The sequence below is a fragment of the Pelodiscus sinensis genome, chromosome 13 (genome assembly GCF_049634645.1).
Source record: "Pelodiscus sinensis isolate JC-2024 chromosome 13, ASM4963464v1, whole genome shotgun sequence".
NCBI lineage: Eukaryota > Metazoa > Chordata > Testudines > Trionychidae > Pelodiscus > Pelodiscus sinensis.
In genome coordinates this window covers 7,565,969-7,587,121 of record NC_134723.1, presented here as the reverse complement: position 1 = coordinate 7,587,121, position 21,153 = coordinate 7,565,969, and the positions used below count along the sequence as shown (strand labels likewise).

The following is a 21,153-nucleotide window of genomic DNA, read 5'->3' as shown; positions in this document are numbered from 1 at the left end:
TCACATCTATGAGTTATCTTTCAATCAAAGCTGTCATCTTACTGACACTTCATAACATGAGCCCAGCCTGATTATGAAGATTAGATTCAGAAAATTCAGGTCCCCTTTGAATTTATGAAAAAGTTGTAAGTCAAATTTATAAATGTTTGGTTAATTAAGAAAAAATATTTTGCTGCATTCAAATGGACATTGGAGTTCCAAAATTGTGTGCTGCATCATCAGACTCACTTTGGATACTTCTTATTTTATTGCTAATTATGCACTGTAGAGATATTTATAAATATAGCCAAGTCACTGTCTGGAAACAGACAGACTTGGTAAAGTGTCTGGCACTGCAGTAGGTTACCTCAAGTGTAGAACATTTTTATTTCATTTGAAACCCACAACACAGAATATATTTTAGAAACATTTGCACAAGCTTGTCTGCATTTTACAAGATCTTCATTCCACTGAAAGGTAACGGCACACTATAAAAAAGATTAAACATTTATATTTTCTGTTAAGTTATTGTACAAGTGATATGATCTCACAGTTAGTGTTAGTGGAGGGGATGCCTATTTTTCTATGCAAATTGCTTTAATTATAAAAATTAGTCACTGGGGATTATTTTCTCTCTTCTGTTTTGGTAAGAGAGGTATTCTCCCTCAGAGGTAGAACACCTCATTTTATATGGATCCAACACAGACCCTACCTATATAAACATGTTAAATTGCCTCCATCCAAGCACAGTAATATATTATCCTACTTGAGTCTTCAGATCTTCTGGACATCAAAATGCACCCACCATGACATTTGTAAGAAACCTGTGACCATCTAGAACTTCACGGATGTCACTCTGATGCATACCAAGTTACCTGGGACTCTAGTGTGGCACAATAGACTGAATTCCACCCTTGTGATGCAGAAGCACAAGCCCCTGTTTGCCGCCAGCCATAGCGAGTCTATGAAATACAAACATACAGTTCTAATTACATCAAGCAGAGGATAAGGGGAGGCAGCTTGAGTTCATTACAATGAAAGATAAGCAATTGCACGGGTATGTTTATATTACATTTCATATTGATGCCTTGATCTCTCGCTTGACCACTCTGATTCTAGCTCTGCTTCCAAATTACCTCAGTTGTGCTGATCTTCTTCATGGATGAAACAGTGAGGAAAGGAATTTGGATGAAGAGAGGAGGAGAAGAATCTGTGTCAGAGATTCTATCTGTGGGGCATCAGTTCACTAACCCCAATGAGGAGTGAGCACAATTTCACATGGGATTGGGCCTAACAAGAAACTAGAATCTGTATTACTTCACCTACTCAAAATAGGAATGTTTGGATTAAGGCCCCCAGACCACAATATAACCTTACTATTTTGGTTCCAGGTAGAACTCAAACCCAGGTCAGAGTCTATTTTCTATTTCATATATGGCTAAAATCTAGAGATAATAGTCACATTTGCTGAATGAGGAAAGTTGTTTTCCTCCTCCCAATCACAATACTAGGCTGGTGTCAGTGAGGTAGAGATAAGCTGTGTAGGGGACATGCAAGCAGACCCAAGGGAAACTGAGGAAATATATCTAGTTGTCCTTTGTCTTCAGTTGTTTTCTCTAGCGATTCAGCAGCAGCAGAATCAATGAAGCTGTTCAGCCTCTACTACTTTCTAACTGGAATGGATACAGAAAGAAAAGGAAATTAGTAGCTTCCTTATCCAGGCTTGCCAAATCCTTTAAAGCTCATAGAGGCACCACATCAACAAAAATGTTTTGAACTGGGACTCTTGCTGTTGACTTTCCCGGGGAAGCTGGAAAATGTCTATTTGTACCTTAGGGGAGGAAGTTACAACAAAAACTTGGTCTTCATGGCTTTCAGAGAGCTATAAGTTCTTTCCCTCTTTTTTTTAAAGATGAATTGTGAAAATACAGAGAGTATTATGAGTTGAAGAGTTCATGGCTTTCAATTTAAAATAACAGCAAACTAACCCTTGTTTCTCTGCTATACTCTCTTCTCTACCTATACCAACACCACAACCACTGATCAAGATGATGAGCCTGCAGTTGAAGTTTGTTCACAGGCTCTGATCAGACAATTAATACAATGTTGCTCTAAACAGTGCCAGGTGGTTGGCCTGGACAAGAGGGCATGATTTTGTTCTCAGTTAAATTAGGATAAATTGGAAATTAATTGTACTACTGATTTGGTTACTCCAGATTTATATTGCTATAAAAGAGAGTGGAATTTTGCCCAGTGAGGGGAGCAACACAGCATGGCATAGACTACTTGGGTCTCATTCAGCCTGTGGCTACGTGTATTAATGCCCACTGACCTCAATGGACATTGGTGTGTGTGATCAACAGCAAAATCTGTAATTCAGCCATCGCTTTCATCCATATTATTCAACTGAAAAAAATTAGTTCCGGATTGTATTTGTGACTGACAGGACAACTCCCTGTAGTATCCTTGGGAGGCCATTTTGTATGACGTCTAAGACTACTTTATGGAGCACTAGAAAATCTGCTGTGTGCTGCACAGGACCTTAACTCAATAAATTTTTGATATTTGGAAAATAAAAGAAAAATATCCATGCTTCAGTTAAATCATTGCGCTGGGAATGACAGGTTCAGTATGCAGACTCCCCAGGGAGCAGAGGACTAATCCAGCCCTCTCTTACCACTGCATCTTGGGGCCAGGTAACAAGTGCCTCTGCATGGCCACTACATCTCCAATGGGCACAGCTGGGGGAGGAGTACCTATCCCCCAGCTGGGGCAGGTCCAGGTTAGTCAGCCCCCTGTGCTTAAACCAAGTCTCCTGATCCAGCAACAGACTGGTTGCCCAGATCCTTGCAGAAGGGTTAGAAAAACTTTGACCTAATGACATTCACTGTTTAAGCCCCTGGTGAGTGGCTAACCACATGTTCTGGACCCCAGTAAGAACTCTGAGAGAAATCCATGATACAGTGGAGAGGTGATGGCTGAAAGAAGGAACCCTTAGGAAGGAACCTTTGAAGAAGACAGGGAGGAAGAGCTCAAAGGTGCAGCTAACATAGAAACTGTGGCAGTATTACTTGAATATTAAGCAGAAACACTTGTGTTATACAAGTCAGTTAATAAGAGCAGATGTTGTGGGAAGGGAAAAGGAAGAGAAGTTTAGCTGTTTACAAGAATTAAAAACTGCCTGTCTCTTAAGCAGGCTCAGTAGCTTCTCTCTCTTTCTCTGTCTCCCCACTCCCTCTCCATTTCCCTCTCCCTCTGTCAAGACAGACACTAAAATTCTGTCTTGTTTACCCAGGCTAAATACCTGATCTGCAAGCTTCTGTCACCCTGTAAAATATAAAGAGGAATAAGCAGAACACTAACATTTCAGTTTTCTCCCCAAACCTTTTCCAACCAGTAATTTAATATCTTAAATTCTTGCCTCACTATAGCATTCTGCACATTCATTGACATCAAAGTTAATATTGAATGCCTTCCAGTAATAAAGAAAAATTACAGCAAGGTATTTATATTTTTTTCATTTCTTCTGAGCTGTGAGTCATGCTTTTATTTTAAAACAAGAATTAGTTCATGGATGGTTAACTCATTGCATACCTCAATGAGAAAGAAGATATAATCTGAGTCTGATTTTTTGTTCTGTGTTTTTGCTGCCAAAAAGGGTAGGGAGCCTGCTTTCCTGCAATTTCATGATGATTAAATTCTGCATGAATCTGAGGCTCTTAATCAAGGGAATTACCCTACATTCCCTTAGGGATTTATTTCACAGAGGAATATGTCTGCACTTTCTCCCTTAAAAAAAACAGCCAAGAACAGAATGGAGGAATGTTGTCACCGGTATTATTTTCCAGAATTCTCTGCTTTTATGAATTATTTTCACTCTCAACAGAAAATGCATTGACACATGTAAAAAAGGTACAAGCTGGTACCCCTATTCCTTTTTTAATTTCTGAAAACACACATTTCTTGCTGAAATGGTTGAGTTGAGTATGTGTAATATATATAGTTTGCTTCAGAAGTGAGAGCTTCTATTTCCCCTGACTTTCTCTGTGACAGAGTGCACAATCAAGTTCAAGCTGTGGGCAAAGCAGGAGATGTGCACAATGCTTTTTCTCTGTGCTGGAGCCATTATCAGCAATAATAAAACCACCAGACAGTCCCAGCATTATAATCCAACATTGTATCTCTCGGTTAAACCCATCCAGGAATTTGTATTAGGTATGATCCACAGGGAAGTACTATATTCAAAAGGAAGGCCGTTTGGAAGACTTTTCATCTGCATCCAGTGCAAAGCAAAAGAAACCCAATGTGCCGCTAATAGCATATTCAACCCCTTCATCTGATTCAGAGAGAAATCTGGCAGATAGTTTAGCCCAGCTGTCTATGGTCAGATGCATTACACTTACCAAATGTATTTCTAAAGACATCTGCAACCTGAGACAAATGAGGGTGAATTCAAAGATTTCCTGCCTCAAGGAGATAATTTTTTTTTAAATGAATTGATTTATCAGCTGTGGAACAGGCAAAAAGTTAGGGCCACATACCTGTTATGAGTGCTACTCCAGGTTCTATTCACACATCCACAGTGATACCGTTTGCCATACAGAAGACAGGCAGAATGGTGTGCTGTAGCTGGAAAGACTGGGCTGAACCAACTGGGCTACGCAAGCATGAAAAACCATCAGTAACAGCTAGAAAAAGGCAATGGAGAATTTAGCCACTGCCTAGAGATGGTACCCAGGCATCGTTTCAGGGATCTAGGGAGAATGGAAGGAAGTCCAGTGCTTTCATTCCATTGCAGGTAAAATATATTGGGAAGACTGTTTTGGCTTGGACTCTTTCAGACCTTGAAAGTAATGCATTTCTATTTCCGGTTGTAGGGCTGAAACCAGAAATTGAGGACAAAGCCAGAGGACAAACTCAAACTGCATCTTCAATCAATGCTGGCCAAAATACCCCATCCATACTTGACATATGTTTTTAAAAATGGGAGAACTTCAGAATATTTTCAATAACCCTTGCCAAAAAGATCTGAGATTAGAAAAAAAAAAAAAAAAAAAAAAAGCCTTACGCAAAGATTGACGCTGCCTTCCACCTTTTCCCATTGGCTTCCTGGTCAACGGAAGACAAAACAGTGTCTTCTTCGATGTACCTCCAAGCTGCTCTTTTCAGTGGGCCAGGGTGTCTATTTTCAGTAATATAAATCAAGATGTAGGCTGAGAATGAAGGTAAGAGGCTGTTCATTTGCACGCAAAAGTTAATAGACACACATATTTAATCCCAATTAAATATAGTGATATTTAGGCCCCTGAAGAAGAGAGGTACAGGCTTCTGCACCCTTCACAGACTTTGTCCCACAGAAACACAGATTTGTGGAACGGTTTACCAACAAGGATGAATGTATCCAATATAGAGAGAATGACTTATAACAAATTGGATTAGCAAAAAAAGAATGTAGTTGTCTTTAAAAAAATCCCTTTCTCCGCTATTTTTAAGGGATCCGGAGCATATTTTTGGAAATTAAAACTGGCTTCAGATAAGTCATGCTTGATAAGGACTACTGACCCCCTAAGATGGAGTTGGTAAAGATGAAGACTTTAACTCCTAAAAAAAGCTTTTAATCTGACTAAACCATCTAACACAACATTTACCTCAGTGAGCTCAGCTACCACAAACAAATGGTACACTATTACAGAGTACAGCATTCATCTAACTATTCCAAACATCAACAAAGGCATTTTTCTCATGGCTTGGGACGGTACCCAAATTAGGAATATCTACAAGGAAATCAATACTATTAAACTGACTCAAAACTGGTGGGAGTTCAAAAGTGGGGTCACATTTTCTTCACCATGGTAATTCATATCCAACAGGTAATACATATACAGGTAGACTTTGAACCTTGGACTTCACATATGGGCTGAAAGAAAAATTAAAACACTTAAAGGCTCACACGGACAGAATGACTTAACATGTCAGGTCATGGACACTTCATGTGCTCCAGAAATTTGGGGGCTAGATCAGCCAATATCAGTTTAGATAGCTCTAGTGATGCCAATGGAAGTTTACAGAGTTGAGGATTTGTCTCCTCATCTCAAAAAGTGGAGGAAGATTTGCAGAGACATAACCCTGCAGGCAGTATTAAGGGGAAATATTTTTTCCAGTTCTGGAAGAGAAGGGTGGTTAAGGCGCACTAGAAAATGGCTTTTGCTGGGGGGAAAAATGGGAGGAGACACAAACCAAAAAACATTACATAATTCCAAGCAGTTGGCTAGCCATTTTTGTATTAACTTTGTCAATTTAAAATGTAACACTTCAATTTAGTCATTTGGATGTCTGTGACTCTGGCTCACTATTCACTTGTTCCCAGGCAACTATCATGTCACAGCTTCACATGCATTTTAATGTTCAGCTGCCTGTATTTTAATGTATTTTTAAGCTTGCCAGAGTCAAGACCATAAACAGCCTAGTTTCTCCACTGCTATCAGATACTCCTTGGACATTTGCTGCAGATGCAAAGATTCCGAGTTAGCAATCATTCCATCAGTATGATGATGAAAAGGCAAGGATGACTCCACAGCAGAGAAAATCAGCAATCAGATAATGTAACATGTAAAAAGTGGCAATTATAATTTACTCATTGAGGAAATCAAAATAAAGTACAGCACAAGTTCCATGTGATTTCGATGGTCAATTGAAGTGATTTCCAGGTACCACCTTTGTTTCCCCACCCTCCTCTCAAAGGTTTTTTTTAAACTAATCCTATACTGATGATTAGTTTAAAGGCACTACGAATAGAGGTGAACAATTAAGGCTACAGAAAAAATCCCATCTCTATTATCTTTGAAAAGGAGCAAAGACTGAAATTCCTCCCTTCTGAATCACTTTTTACCTCAGCTCAGTCCCGTATTTTTGAAAATCTGTTTTATTCTGACAATGGACTCTGAGGTCATACCTTTGACTTTGGCTTCATTGTTGCATCAAGGAGATAGGATGCCTGGGCAAAAAGCCTTGTTTAAAAAGCAATTCTCATTTAAAATGATAATTAGCAAAACTAAATGTGTGAAAGAAGTTTTAAAACCGAGGCTGTGTACCACCCTCTTTTTCTTCCTTCTGTGCTTTGATTCCTTGCATGGTGCTTTATTCTGTGCTGGTTATCTTTTGTTTGTTTGTTTGTTTGTTTGTTTTATAATCCTAATGAGCATTTTGAAGACACAAAAAGAACATGAAAGGTAGCGATGGTTTATATAAAGGTATAGTGGGGGCAGGTGCCTACTCCAGCAAGGGAGGGGTTAAAAGCAAGCCAGAGAGCTTTCACAAACCCCCTCCACTCAGGGGGGAAGCTCACAGGGAGCCAAGGAAAAGGCGGTTTGCTGGCGCAGCCCTCTTTTAAGAAGCTGCTCGGCAGAGCTGAGGGCAGTTGGGTCCTGGCCAGCAGAGTACAGGCTGCCAGGGAAGGCAGAACACCTTGGGCAGAGCAGTGCTGGGCAGGCTCAAGAGAGCTGGTGAGAACTCCAGCCTGATACTGGCCAGGCCAAGGCCTTGATACAGGAGCCAAGAAAGTTTAAAGGTCATGGGGAAGTGGTGCAGGAATGAGAGTGGACAAAGGGAGAAATGGAAGGCAGGAGATGGCTGCTGCCAGAGGGTCCCTGGGTTGGGGCCCAGGGTAGAGGGTGGGCCTGAGTCCCCCATTCCTCTAGCAAACTGAACTATGGCCTATACCCAAGGGTGGAGTTTCAGGAGGGCAAGGGGTCAGCAGCCAGGATGTGTCTTGCTTTTCATACCGTTACCTGGACTACCAGGGAGTGAGGGGAAAGTACTTGCATTGTGTGATTTACTCCTCTGCCTCCTCCCTTCACCATCCAGGAGTGAGCGACAGGCACGGATGCAAGTAGCTTCCCCTCATTCCCTGATAGTCCAGGGAATGGTGAGAAAAGCAAACCACGTCCTGGTATGCATGGCTGCTGCCCTCCCAAAACTTTGCCCTTGCCTATACCAACTGCAGCTTGCTCCTGAGGCAAGAGGCTAGACCGGGGGTTGGCAAATTCTGGCCTACAGGCCGAAGACGGTCTACTAGAGTATGGTCCTGGCAGGCCCTCACCGCTATGTTTACCTGAGCCACTGGAGGTATTGGAGGATTGCAGCTCTCATTGGCCGTGGATCACCATTCACCACCAATGGGAGTGACAGAAAGTGGCATGGATCAGGACACTGCTTTCCGCCACCCTCATTGGCTGCAAATGGCAAGCCGCGGCCAAAGAGAGCTGTGATCGCCCATTACCTATGGAGCCACAGGTAAACATAGTGTCTGTGGCCTTCCAGAGACTAACCCTTGTGGGCTGTCACTTTTTTACTGCCCTCCCATGGGCTAGATTTTGGGGATGCAGTTGGCCATTGTGGCAGGTGTGAGATTGAGGAGCAAGAACAGAGGGCGGTGTTCTGAAGAGGACACCGCACTCCAGGGAGTGATGTGGGTCCATGGAGATGGTGGAGACAGCAGAGAGCTGAGTCACAACAGGTGAAACACTAGCCAGAAGGCAGTGCACTCCAATGGTCAGAGCTGATTCCCAGTATGACCAGGCACTTCAATGGTGGGTCAACACCATTATAGTTTAAAAAACTGTTTTTAACCTGACATGCAAGTTCATCTTTCAACAAGGTATAAGCCCAAGGAAAGTTGGTAATGGGCTTAAAGTTTCTTGTTTCCTTAAACAAAGTGCTATAATGCTGGGACACTTATGTGATTTTCTCAGGCAAACTCTTACATCATATTTTATGCATTTTTACTGTTGAATGTTATTGTATTCACAAACAGATTTGGTTTATCAGCTCTGGAGATTTTGAGGCTAGAGTTTCTTTAAAGGAATGTTTTTCTTCCTGTGCACCATGGACTTGATATTTTTTCAGGCACTCAGATTAGGCAGCACCTGCATTTTAAGTTAACAGGAACTGTTTTGAATATCAGGCTGATTTACAACTGACATCAGCTGCATGGCTGAAGAGTGAAATCAGGGTATGCATGGTGAAGTGTACCTAACTAGTCAAGTGATTTCAAAATTTGGTTTAACGGCCAGGGTTTGTTAGTCTCCCCAGCAGTCTGCAACAATTTGACTTCTGGCCACATCTTTACCAAATGGGTCTAAACTCTAGCACTGTCTTACGTCACTCTTTTTTTTTCCACGTGTGTGTTAATGATTTTTAATGAGATATATTTCATTACAGGTGGGTTAGTGTAGATGCCCAAAATGGATTGTCACAAATGAATGTTTGTTTTAATGGATTTTAATAAATATTTTTACTTGTTTGCATCCTGACAAAAGGCATCTTAAAAGGACCAGTTCCTGTTCCCTACTCTTTTGCCCCATAGGTACCCCTAAAAAGCATAAGAATCAGCCTTCAATTAACAATATTTTTTAAACTAATTCTAAATAGTGCATCTACCTAAGCAGCAACTATGTAAAATGTCACTTTCAAGAAACACAAATATTTCAGTTCTCTGGATCAATCTATACTCTTATAGGAGTCCCAGTCCCTTAAGAAGTTCGAGAGCCACATGGAAATGCTCATGGGTGCAGCCAGTGAGAAAGGGGAACAGAGCTAGCAAAAGAGAGAAAAGAAGGAATGCTCATTTTCCTTTTAGCAGTGGAAGGGGAGCTGCAATCCCACCAGGCTACCGTTTACTTATATCCCTGCTGACAGCTAAATGCAGCTCACTGAAGCAGGAGTTTTGTATTGAACCTCAGTGGGAGCACAGTTATTTGGCGTGAAATGTTTCTGTCCTGTTACATGCATAAAAGCGCTATGGAACATGTTTTGTGTGACTGCTTGAAATCCTGGAACCTCTGAAGAGTGTTAGCCCCAGTTCACTCCAGGATGTAAATTGGCAGAAGCCAACCTAGGGCTGACACAAGGTAATTTTTGCCAGAGTGATTGAGGCATCCTCCATTCTTCTGAAGGACAAGTGCAGCCTGCACAGCCCCAAGAGTGGGTGGTATTGGCCCAGGAGCCATCATCAGGGTGGCTGGAATAGTGGTACCGATTTAGTGCATGCCTATTATAGCTCCCACCACCTGAGCACTTTGTAAATGTAGAGCTGCTTTCTCTCCTGGGCACCCTAGTACCAATGGTAACATAAAGACCACTTATTCATCAGAGTCAAATTCTTCTTAGTGCAGCAGTCTTCGGTGTTTACTGCTGAAGGTAAAATTTGTTTACAGAGCTACTTAAAAACTTAACGTTCATTATCTCTGAGAAAAAAATTAAACTGTCCCCTAAACTGTCTCCTTCCGGATATACCCAAGAGGAGACAAAGAAAGCAGCAGAGAGCTTAACATGTGAAAGGAAATGGAGTACATTTTGAGTTGTGTCAGCCAGTTTCTTTGTAACCTTATTCTCCCCAAGCTTATAACTGGTACGTTTTGTCACTTGGCTCTATACGACATGCTGGCTCACCTTCTGCTTGTTCCCAGGCAACCATCAAGGAGCTGTTCCCATGATTAGCAGATCTCTTGCTTTTTAAAGGTTTTGTTGTTTTAACTAAGAAATAGCTGCAATCCTGAGAACATCTTGTTTTCTGTCAGGTACGGCATCTCTTGGAGTTCTGCTGGCAGACATGTTTCGCATGCAAACACTCGAATCTGGCATCATTTTTAGACAAATTCAGTAAGAAAAAACAATTTTGTGGCAGAACGTCTGGGCTCTGATACTTCCATGTATTTATCTGCCAAAATATGTTAGAATTATAATCAGAGTTATAAAGAAAAATCAAGACAGCATTTGATATGCTATTAATGACCATCAGCAACCAGGAAAAAATAACATCTCTGCTTACCACAGGTATGATACTGAATCAACATTTGAAGAAGAAAGAAGTTCAATGGAGAAAGGCATTAAGATTAGAAGATAGCATACTCTGTAAACATCTATCCTCAGCTCACAAAGTGGGAAAATAATGAGTTTTTACACTCAGTTTTCCTAGTTAACAGAAGTTCTTTTTCAAAGCAAAACACTCAGGAATTTCATCAAGCAAAGCCATGACAGTTTTCATCAGTCCACAGGTATGAAATCATACATGCAAATCATATGGGAATTACTGGTTTAGAGAATGGCTTAGTGACACACCAAAGACTAAAACTGATCCTCTTGCTACAGTTATAAGACTATACTCGCCTCTGAATCATATTTCATAAGACAGTATTTTTCTACATGTTTACAGTTAAATGACTGCACAAAAATGAAGAATAAAGGGTAAAATAAAAGTGTGAAAAGAGTATATTATATTATACATTTGAGAATTACTATAGATCTTATACTATGATTGGAACATTTTCTTCTTTCCATGCACAGAATATACATGTCTTTGGGTAAATTAGTCAGAGTTTGTATGCCATCAGATTATTATTAATCTAGGAATATACCCATTAATATTTGGGGCCATTAATTAAGATATTGAATAATATTACACACATTAACTAGTGTGTAATTATGAATACTGAACTCAGAGACATGTGCAGGCATTTAAATTCCACCACTTTTGGAGGGCCACATTCTGTGTCCCTACCACTGCACCAGATCCAAAAGTGCTTCCTCCAACCACGAGGGCCTCAGGGTTAAGGGAGTTCTCTGCCCCTCTCTCCCAATTATTGGGGCATGTGCCCTGCTTGTCCCCCATTTCAACTGAACAAGTAAGTTGAGAACAGAAGTCATTGCAATCGTTAATTTTTTATCCCTAAATACTTGGTGCATTCATTTTCCATTAATTGCATTGCTGAATAGCATCTAATTTATAATGAGATATAAAAGTATGGTAAAAAGTATCACATGTACTATTTATTACCATCTTGTACAGGTTATTCACAACAAAAGTTACAGCATATTCAAGGTTCAATAATAAAAAAGGCTGTAAAGATTCAAAATCTATATATATTAGAATGTGTCTGTGTCTGTCTGTCTGTGAGTTTGTTTGTTCAAGAACTCCTCCTACAGGGTAAGAGCTAGAACCACCAAATTTGACAGACAGCTTCCTCTCCTCCTAACTTAAAGCAAGGTCAGGGGTTGGTTGTGCCAGGACAACCAAGAGCCCCAGGGAAAGGACTGTTTTCCATCACATGCAAAGGCAGGGGCTGCTGTTCAGATAGACGTAATATGAAAGTGGCCACTGAGGGCAGCGAGCCCACAGGAGAGAGCTATCCTGAAGAGTGTCCACTGGGAGCAGCCGTACCACCAAGGGAGTAGCCAGTAGCGATGGTGCTCTACCATCTTGCCTACACGCACACCAAGAAAGTAGTCCCCGACCCCAAACCTTCCCTGGTCCAGCCCTTGGCTGCAAAGCCAGAGGGGGGAGGAAAAAAGCCCTTGGTAGCTGGTGCAGGCTGGAGGGAGAGAAAAGGCCTATGCTGGTTGGGACCCCCACCCTGAGCCCCTCTTCACACCCCCACCTTCATGCATAAACCCCCTCACACACTTGCCCAAGGCCCTTTCCTGACTCTTGTGCCCACCCCCCTACCCACACACACAGTGCCAGCTCCTTACCTGGAAAGTTCTGAGCAACACCAGGTACTCTGCTAGTAATATATATGTTATGGTCATCTACAGTACTGTAGAATAGAAATGCCATTTTCCCTAGCAAAATACAGGAAAAAGCATAACGGGCAAATTAAATAGTATGTTAGATTATAATCCCCAAAATTAAAGGCAAAATTTTTAGAAGTAGAATTAAGGTGAGAGAAACAATGCACCCATGTTACTCTGAAGGAATCTAACGTAACCGCTCAGCAGTTGGGTCCAATTCACCATTGTGCAATTCCTATTTTGCAGTACAAATAGTCTGACTCCAATGTAATAGAGTATTTTTGCCACAGTTATCAGCCAGCCCTTGTAAAGCAGCAAGCCACAGCAATAATCAGAAATGTATCCAAGCAAATGTCCATGATACAAGGTTTTCTCTGCAGACTTTGTTGTCACTCCTTCCTGTGGTGAAAACTGGAACTCAACAATAGAATCCCTGCCTCTCAGGCTGGCCTTGCCCTATTACCTGAATCCTGTGGGAAGGCAGGCAGAGCTGCTGGACATGCTGGCTGACAGCCATCAGCATATGGAGAAGCTAGTTAGCATTCCCTCAGCCATCCCAGGCTGAAATAGATGTGGTACTAACCTAACACCTTTGAAGCCACCTCTCCAATGTAGGAACATGGGGTGAAGATGCTACCTGTGGTGGCTTCTATGGGTCTGGAAATGACACTGAAGATCTGGGTATCTTCCTAGGAAAGAAATGACACCAGAAACCACCCAACCCTATAGGACTTCTTGAATCGGTGAGGGTGGGGGCCCATTAAATCATGGACATGTAGTTGTGGACAATATAATGGCAGTGAAGGGACAAGATGTAAAATGGTGGCAGGGAGTAGGAACAGGAAGACAGAACAAAATTATTTGGAGTAGAGAGCATCAAACCCTAAATTAATTGGTCCTAGAATATTGGGAGGAGTAATAATTGATTAGTTTGGGAAAGGAGAAGCCAGAAACAAATGGAGTTTAGTGGGACTCTCTGAATTAAGTGATGGGGAGCTACTGCTTCTCCCATCTATAAAACAAGAGTGTGAGGCATTCCTCACTTTTGGCCCTCACAACCTATTTTTTCTGCATTTCTCTTAATTTTTATGCAATTAAGTGAAAATGAGAAATTGTACTGGGTTTTGCGTAGAGGATGGTGATAGTATTTAACATGTGCACAAGGGCTACTGTAACAGTTCTGTGGAGTTTCATGTAAGAGAAAGAAAGTTTCTGGTATGGTTAAGAGAAAAAATGAGGCTGGGAGAGGAACTGAAGAAGTGAAAGATGAGAAAGATGGACTGTCTATCCTGCTGAGGGTCTATGGAGGAAATAGAAGTCTATCAATCTGAACCTCATGTTTTTTTGGCAGGTGGGAAAAGGACTGACATTTTGAGAGATGAAAGTCAAATCTCTTCTGCATTGCTCATACAGTCTTGTTTTCCTACTGATGCTGTTACCAATCTTTGCAAGGTGTGGACTGAAGCACTATATATGGCTTCCATTTTCTTGAGTTATGTCTCTTTTAAATTTTCACATGAGCTGCTCTCAAGGTCACATATCTGCTTTGACTTGTGGTTTGTGAATTTTGTTCCCTTTAGAAAGATTTGTGTTTCTTGGACAATGTCTAGCCAATGTACACATGTTAAGGCCCAAAATGTAAAACAATTCTGCAGTAGTAGTACATGAGGAGCGTCTCATGTGAAGCTTTGTTATGCATTATTTATGTGAATGAAAGCAACTAAATGAGTGGCAATAAGAAACATCAAATGTCTAAAGTTCTGACAAACTAAGAAACAAAAGGAATCCAAATATATTTCACAATACCCTGAACTTTGTTTTTGCTATTGGAACTTCTCATTTGTTTAGACAGATGGGCTCAAACCTTTTAGAGATTCAGTTTTACATTCTTTGCACCCACAAAAGATTTTCATTGAACTTTAGATGAGCTTTCTATAAACAGTAACTGTTGGGTAAGAATTATTTACAAATACATCTACAGGCCCAGTAGTTCCTAGTCTAAGCTCATAAAGTAAGGGGCTGCCTAATTCCTAGCCCAGAGACTGCTATCACAGAATGGGCTGCATATTACATAAGAGCTGGTTCAGGCTTACAACCTTTCAGAAGTACTCAGAGTAGAATAATTTCATATATAGTGAAATAAAATATATGTATCAGTGTTCACCAAATGTAAATTACAGTTGCCATGGTGCTTGTAATTTTAGAGTTTGTCAATTATTTCATTATCTCTGAAATACCGTCCAAATTTATAAACATTCATGTTCTGCATTGTCTGGCTTTAGTTTTCCAATCACATCTACATTACTATCACAAAAGTGGGATATCTGAGCTTTTGGAGATGGTTTGTCTGCAAACATGGCAGGTGTGCATCTTCTGTTGTTGCCAAATGAGTACATCCAAAACTGAATAGGTACACTGATGTTTACATTAACACCTATATAAACCGATCAGTAACATTTTACTCAGAATAATGGAATGAGGAAGGCTAGCCTTGAGCATGCCTTGATGGCCTAGTCAAAAAGACAAGTTGGCAAACTGTCTCATTTTGGGACTGAAACACAGAAATGTTGCTATTTTTATCTGGAATTAAGCTTTCAAACTGACATTGTTAAGCACTGGACACTGCTTTGTTTACACTGCTGGAAACACAGAAGCTGGTTTGAGGAGAGGCCAAATGTGGTCAAGGGACCAAAATACCACAGCACAAACTTAACTTGCCTCCATTATATCTGAGAAGAGAGAGGTCAAATTATATCTCAGACTGGGGCAGAGGCCAAGAACCAGAAGTAGGCAAGAGTGGGTTAGTTTAAAGGTTAATTAATTCCTATAATGCATGGGTTCCCAAACTGGGGTGCACACCCCACCTGAAGAACATGAAGAAATTCCAGGAGGGGGCACAAGGTGACCCAGATATTACCCTCCCCCCTCCCCGAGGAAAGAGCCCAGTCCGTCCGACCGTTCGCTCTGGCTGGCTGGGGCAGACTTCAAAATGGCCACCTTACAAGGGCAATGCCTGCTCTGCTCTTAAAAGGCCAATTTTTTTGGGAGGGGGGAGGCTTGCTCAATAAGTGCTGCTATTTGGGGGGGCAATGAGGGTTTCTCAAAAATCAAAAAGGGGGCGTGATGCTGAAAAATTTGGGAACCACTGTGTATAATGAAAGATGGGCGCATTGGTGTAATTGGATTTCTAGTTTTCACCTACAGGGAAAAAAACATTAGAAGCTTGCATTAGTATTTAGTAGTTATGGCATGATTATCTGAGTAAATACTTACAGCTCCAAACGGCATTAGCCTGGGCTTGACCTGTAAGCAGAACCTTTTTTTTTCTAAAAACCTTAAACATTTTATTTCATATGCAACCAGACTTGCTTTACATTTGGAAAGAGAATTTATAGCTTATTTGAATATGCATGGCCATATTTACAAGGTATGGTGTTGCCAGAAACTCTGTTTTAAAGGCTTTTCACCCTTGTTAGTTATATGTCAAAAAATAGATAGTAAATAAAACTGTAATTCTGTGCTTAGTGAGAAGGAAAAGTATATATACTCTTCATAAATTTGATAGTAACGATCTAAATTTACTTTAAAGGAACATTACAACATGATAGAATAGCTAATAATATACAGAAGTGCAACACTTAAATACTCTGTGGGGTCTCTCATCTTCATGCCATTTTACTAACCCAATAAATTAGAAGTAAATTTAAGGTCAGCTTTTGATATAAGCAAATCCGAAATCTTCCTGTGAGTTTAAAACAGTATTCACAATTCAAAGTCATATGCTTTTAATCTGAATAGCTCACGTTCAACATGAAGTGAGATATGGATAGTGAAAAATAGAACATAACCGCTCAAAAGATTAATCAAAACCAGGAGACATCTTGGAAATAAACAGTAATAGCTCATCAGATAGGTTTAGCATCAACTTTTGCTTGTTTAATCTTGACACGAAATGGAATACTAAATGTGATGAATGAGATACAATGTGAACTTGTCTTGCACACAAAACTGGAGGGTTCATATAATTGGTGCAACAAAGGAGATTTTTCCCTAACCCAGGCAAATCAGTTATCTTAATAGGACTTGGAATACGAAGCTGGTAGATGGAACCGGAAACACCCAAGTTTCAATGCACAGCATGGTCACATATTAACACTGTGGAGATAAGCCACTGTATTAAAAAGCAGCAGCAAAATAACATCTCACAGGAAGCAAGACACAGCCAATATTAAGGACTAACCTTGTAGGGGACCTGGGAGTATTGTTCAAATCACACACATAAAAATGTAATGAAGCACTAGAAAAAAAATCACAGATGTTGGCATACAGGTAATGCAAAATTATTTGAATTGCTTAGCTTTAATCACGGCTTGGTATCCTCACATTAGGACATCATACAGTCCTGCCTTTACCAGTATATTTACACTTTGTCTATCATGCAATGTAAATACTTTAAAAATTAAAACAGTGCATCCGTCCACTATGTGCATATTGTTTCTTACCCTAATCTGCTGTGTAGTCAGACTGCACTGTGCCTCAACTGTTTTATTTCAGTGGTGGTTGCAGTAACTTAATAATACAGTAGTGCCTAGAGATCTCATCAAGATAGGCATTCCAGTAGTGCTGCTTCAGTGGTTTCCAGTGTTGTTCTATAACTTCCTTCTCCTCTACATGCAAAGGAAGGATTTCACTGTGAAAATGCATTGCCTTGGGGAGTTGCAAAATCCACAAGATACTGTCTTTTTAAAGGCAAAGCTACTAGAGAGAATTGGTGTGGACTTGCCAATTACAGTGGGCGCAAGAGGGTTCTGAAATTTCAAAAATGTTTCCCATTCTAAAGCAGGACAAATCTAGCCCTTTTACATCTTTTGGACAAAATAAATCAAGGCCCTAAAATACCAAATATCTGCACGTGTTAGTCCCGAGACGTGAATGTGAGTCACCCAAATCTCAAGTTTACAGCCTAACTATTGGGGTATCTTCTTTTCAGGAGTGATTCCCTGAGGCAGTTCCCCCTTCCCTCCCCCCCCCCGATTTTGACCAAAAATTTCATACTGGACTGAAAAACCTTCCCTGACTGTTTTGTCAAAACTTGTATGTTAGAGACTAAATTTCTGGTTTAGACAAATCAGCATTTCCCCCCAAAAAAAGGACTTTAAAAAAAACCACCCTCCTGACCAATTCTGTTCCCAATGAGCTGCCCAAATATCGTAACAAAAGGATGACTTTCTAAGGCTTTTTCATTGTCCAGCTGTTTAGCCAGTGGAGAGGTCATTAATTGGCCTTCCAACGGATTTGCATTCAACACTCCTTCATGCAGTCTCAAGCTATGGACGGAGAGATACTACGATCTGGCATAATTACTTACAGATCTTGCGAACTGCAAGTGGTTACATTCAAAAGATAGCTCTTCCTACCTATTGACCAGACTACATACCAGCCCTGTACTTTAAAGGGCTGTGGAGCAATTTGTAGTAGTTACATAGCAGAGGAAAAGTGAGTATAGTTACCTCTCTGCTCCTTTTCTCATGACCCCCAAGATACAATTTGGGTAGCATCTCCATGTTTTCCATGCAGAGTGGAACAGATATGCCACACTTGGTAAACTGACCTGGGCTCCTGTGGAATGACATCTGCTTTGTAATGGTATTGTTTATGCACACATAATTCATTCCATGCTGAGAGTTTGCCTGTTACTCTACGTCTGTGGTAGCTATTAGGTGATAAATGCTACCTCCTCAATCCCAGGTAAGAATATGTGTGTCAGATTTCATGTCTAGATCACTTCTACTTTGCCTGTGAGAAGTTCCCCTACTTGGTGCTGTTCATAAGAGATATACTAATTCTGGTTTGGCTCAGTATGTTATAAAGGCTAATGGTGTTAATAAGGCAGAGATTTACGGAGCTTACTTTCAGATGAATTTCAGTTTGTCTGTCAGTCGGATGTGGGTTTTATCCCTTCTGTCTACATAGTGAATACCTGTAATCAGATAACTATAGAAAAGTAATAACAAAAATTGAAGCAACCTAGGCAAGTTATGTCTAAGCAAAGTGGAATGATTGTCCCCAATGAAGTTTTTAAAACATTAAACACAAAACCAGTTTAATTAAAAAAAGGCAACCAGGTCTGCTCCAGAATAGTTAAAAACAAAAAGTTTCCTGCTCAATAATGGAGAGACAAATCAAAAAGCTTGCATATTGAAGCAGCAAATTAATGCAACAGCGCATGTTGCCAAAGATTTGAGAAATCAAAAGACATTTTCAGCTTCAGCAGCAGAATGGAAAATTCTAGGAACAGGGGGTTGCAGATTCAATAGAGTTATGCACAGCTCATCATTCTCTCTAACAAACATCACAGGCTTCTGCAAAGCTAATTGTTGCATTACACATTGTTTTATTAATAATCTTTCCAATATCAAGTTATTATTTAAATAGAGCAGAATGGAACTTGTAAGTCAATAGAGTCCTGTCAACCACTTTAATAGGAGCAATAACAAGCACTGCTAACATGTCTGTGTTGGGATCTCACACATTACAAAGATTAATTAATTTTTACAACACCCATGAGTGCATATGAAGGGAGCCAGTGTAATATGTACTTAAATACACAGCTAGGAATAATTATGCCTTAATACTTTTTTTAGTCTCTCCATTTGCTCTACAGGTAGAAATGAACATACAAGAATGACATTTTGTCAATAAAAGACAATGTTTCCTGAGTCAAAAGAGTATCTTTTATTTTCTCAAATAATACTACATCTCATGCATCCAGCTCATACATCTCATGCATCCATATACATAGATGTCCAAAACTACTCACTGCACCAAAGGGTTGAGTTCTAGTAATTTGTCTTCTAAAATCCTGCTCTACTAGATGAGCTGAATTTATCCGAAAAATTAAAAAGTTTAAAACTACAGAGACCAGTGACATCATGGTTACTATAGAAATAGGAATCTAGGGGGAAACAGCTACAGCATTTCCCTTTATCGTCTCTGCTCTAATGCTAATGCTCAGGTCTTCCAACCAAGGGAAGAAGGCCAAAGATCCTTACTACATGATTATTCAAAATTCCCAAACTCTTTATTTATGTAATACACACACTGAAAGAGCAGAGGGAGTTTCTGTTTTTAACTAGCCTGTCAACTCCTGGCAGAGTCACTTCTGCCTACGGTTAAACAAATATTAAATAGAGACAACTGTAAATGACATTAGATGTAGGCCAAGTCCTTCAGTTAATTTCAAGCTCAAGGAAACATCGTGAATCTCTGACTTGCAGTCTATTTCTGCTTCCAGAGAGTATAAGTACAGTGGGCAAAAAGAAAAACCCTCTTGAAAACATAATAAAAAAATCAAACAGAGGAGAGGAGGGGTACAAGAAGAAGTAAAGGAGGATTAAAAATGGAGCAAAAGTTTAAAAAAAAGTACAATGCATGTTGTACCATATACAGGATACCGACTGGTTCCAAACTAGCCTTTGCAGTGAATATTTATTATACAGGGAAGCATACTCCTTAGGTAGGAAAGGCAGCTGATAAAGTTTGTGAATTCAAGATAGATTTCCTAGCTTGAAATATTTAGTGGTTTCACAGAATATTTTCCACTTTAACTGTTCTTTTGTGCACCATATCGGAAATAATATGCACACAGTAAATAATATCTCAGCTCAAATCCAGATTTAATTAAGTCATGATAAAATAGGAAAACTGTCTCCTAAGGGGTGTGTCTAGACTACATTGTTTTTTTGACAAAAGTTGGCTTTCTTAAAAAAAACTTCACCCGCGTCCACAGTACCTCTGCGTTCTGTTGACAGTAAATCAAAAGAATGCAGCAGTTTTGTTGACAGCAGTAACCCACGTATTACGAGGAATAATGCTATTTTCGACAGAGATCTGTCAAAAAAAGATATGTGTGAACGCGGGGAAGAATTTATTTTGAAAATAAAGGCCTCCAGGAAGAAGCCCTGGTGGACACTCCTGCCACAGCTTTCAACTCTATTGTTCCTGCCTGTAGCCATCTATAAAAGGCACAGGCACCCAGGAATAGTATTTGTGGCAGCAAGCCAACTCCAACCAGGACCCTGACTGCTCAGCTCTTCCTGGGAGAGCCACTCAGAGCCATGTCCCAGGGACAAGCCCCCCGATACCTTCCAGGGACACATCTCTGCAGCAAGCCAGGACCACCAAATGCCCCGCACCCTTCTGGTCTCGGCCCGAGATCAAAGCCCTCTGGAGCTCTGGTCTGAGAAGGAGTCTCTTCAGGCCCCACAGTCCAGAAGGAGGACTGTTTTTCACCTGCAACTTCAATTTTCATTGTCGGCCATCTGGCCTCAGACTGAATAGCTAGCTGAGCTTCTTCTGTTAGTTAAATATCTGAACCAATAAAGATTAATAACAAATACCAATTATTCAGCTCTGCAGTGGCTTGGTAACAAGTAGAGTTTTTGTTGACTAAGACACCCATCCTCTATCACCTCCAAACATAGCCTTGTCTATCATTTTAGTAAGATTGGCAAAATAGTGCCTTTCAGCTTTCTAGAAAGAAAACACTACAAATGTTTGTGATGAGAAATACCGTGCGTCTACACTGCACCGTTATTCTGGAAAAAC

The 21,153-nt window shown here is 40.4% G+C and overlaps 1 long non-coding RNA gene across 1 annotated transcript; it reads left to right on the top strand.

Moving 5' to 3' along the window:
• Positions 1–863: 863 nt before the first annotated feature.
• Positions 864–11,191, top strand: LOC112545230 (uncharacterized). The gene is made up of 3 exons (XR_003088685.2): positions 864–1,036; positions 4,857–5,204; positions 10,813–11,191. It is a non-coding gene; the product is annotated as an uncharacterized LOC112545230 (long non-coding RNA).
• Positions 11,192–21,153: the final 9,962 nt, after the last annotated feature.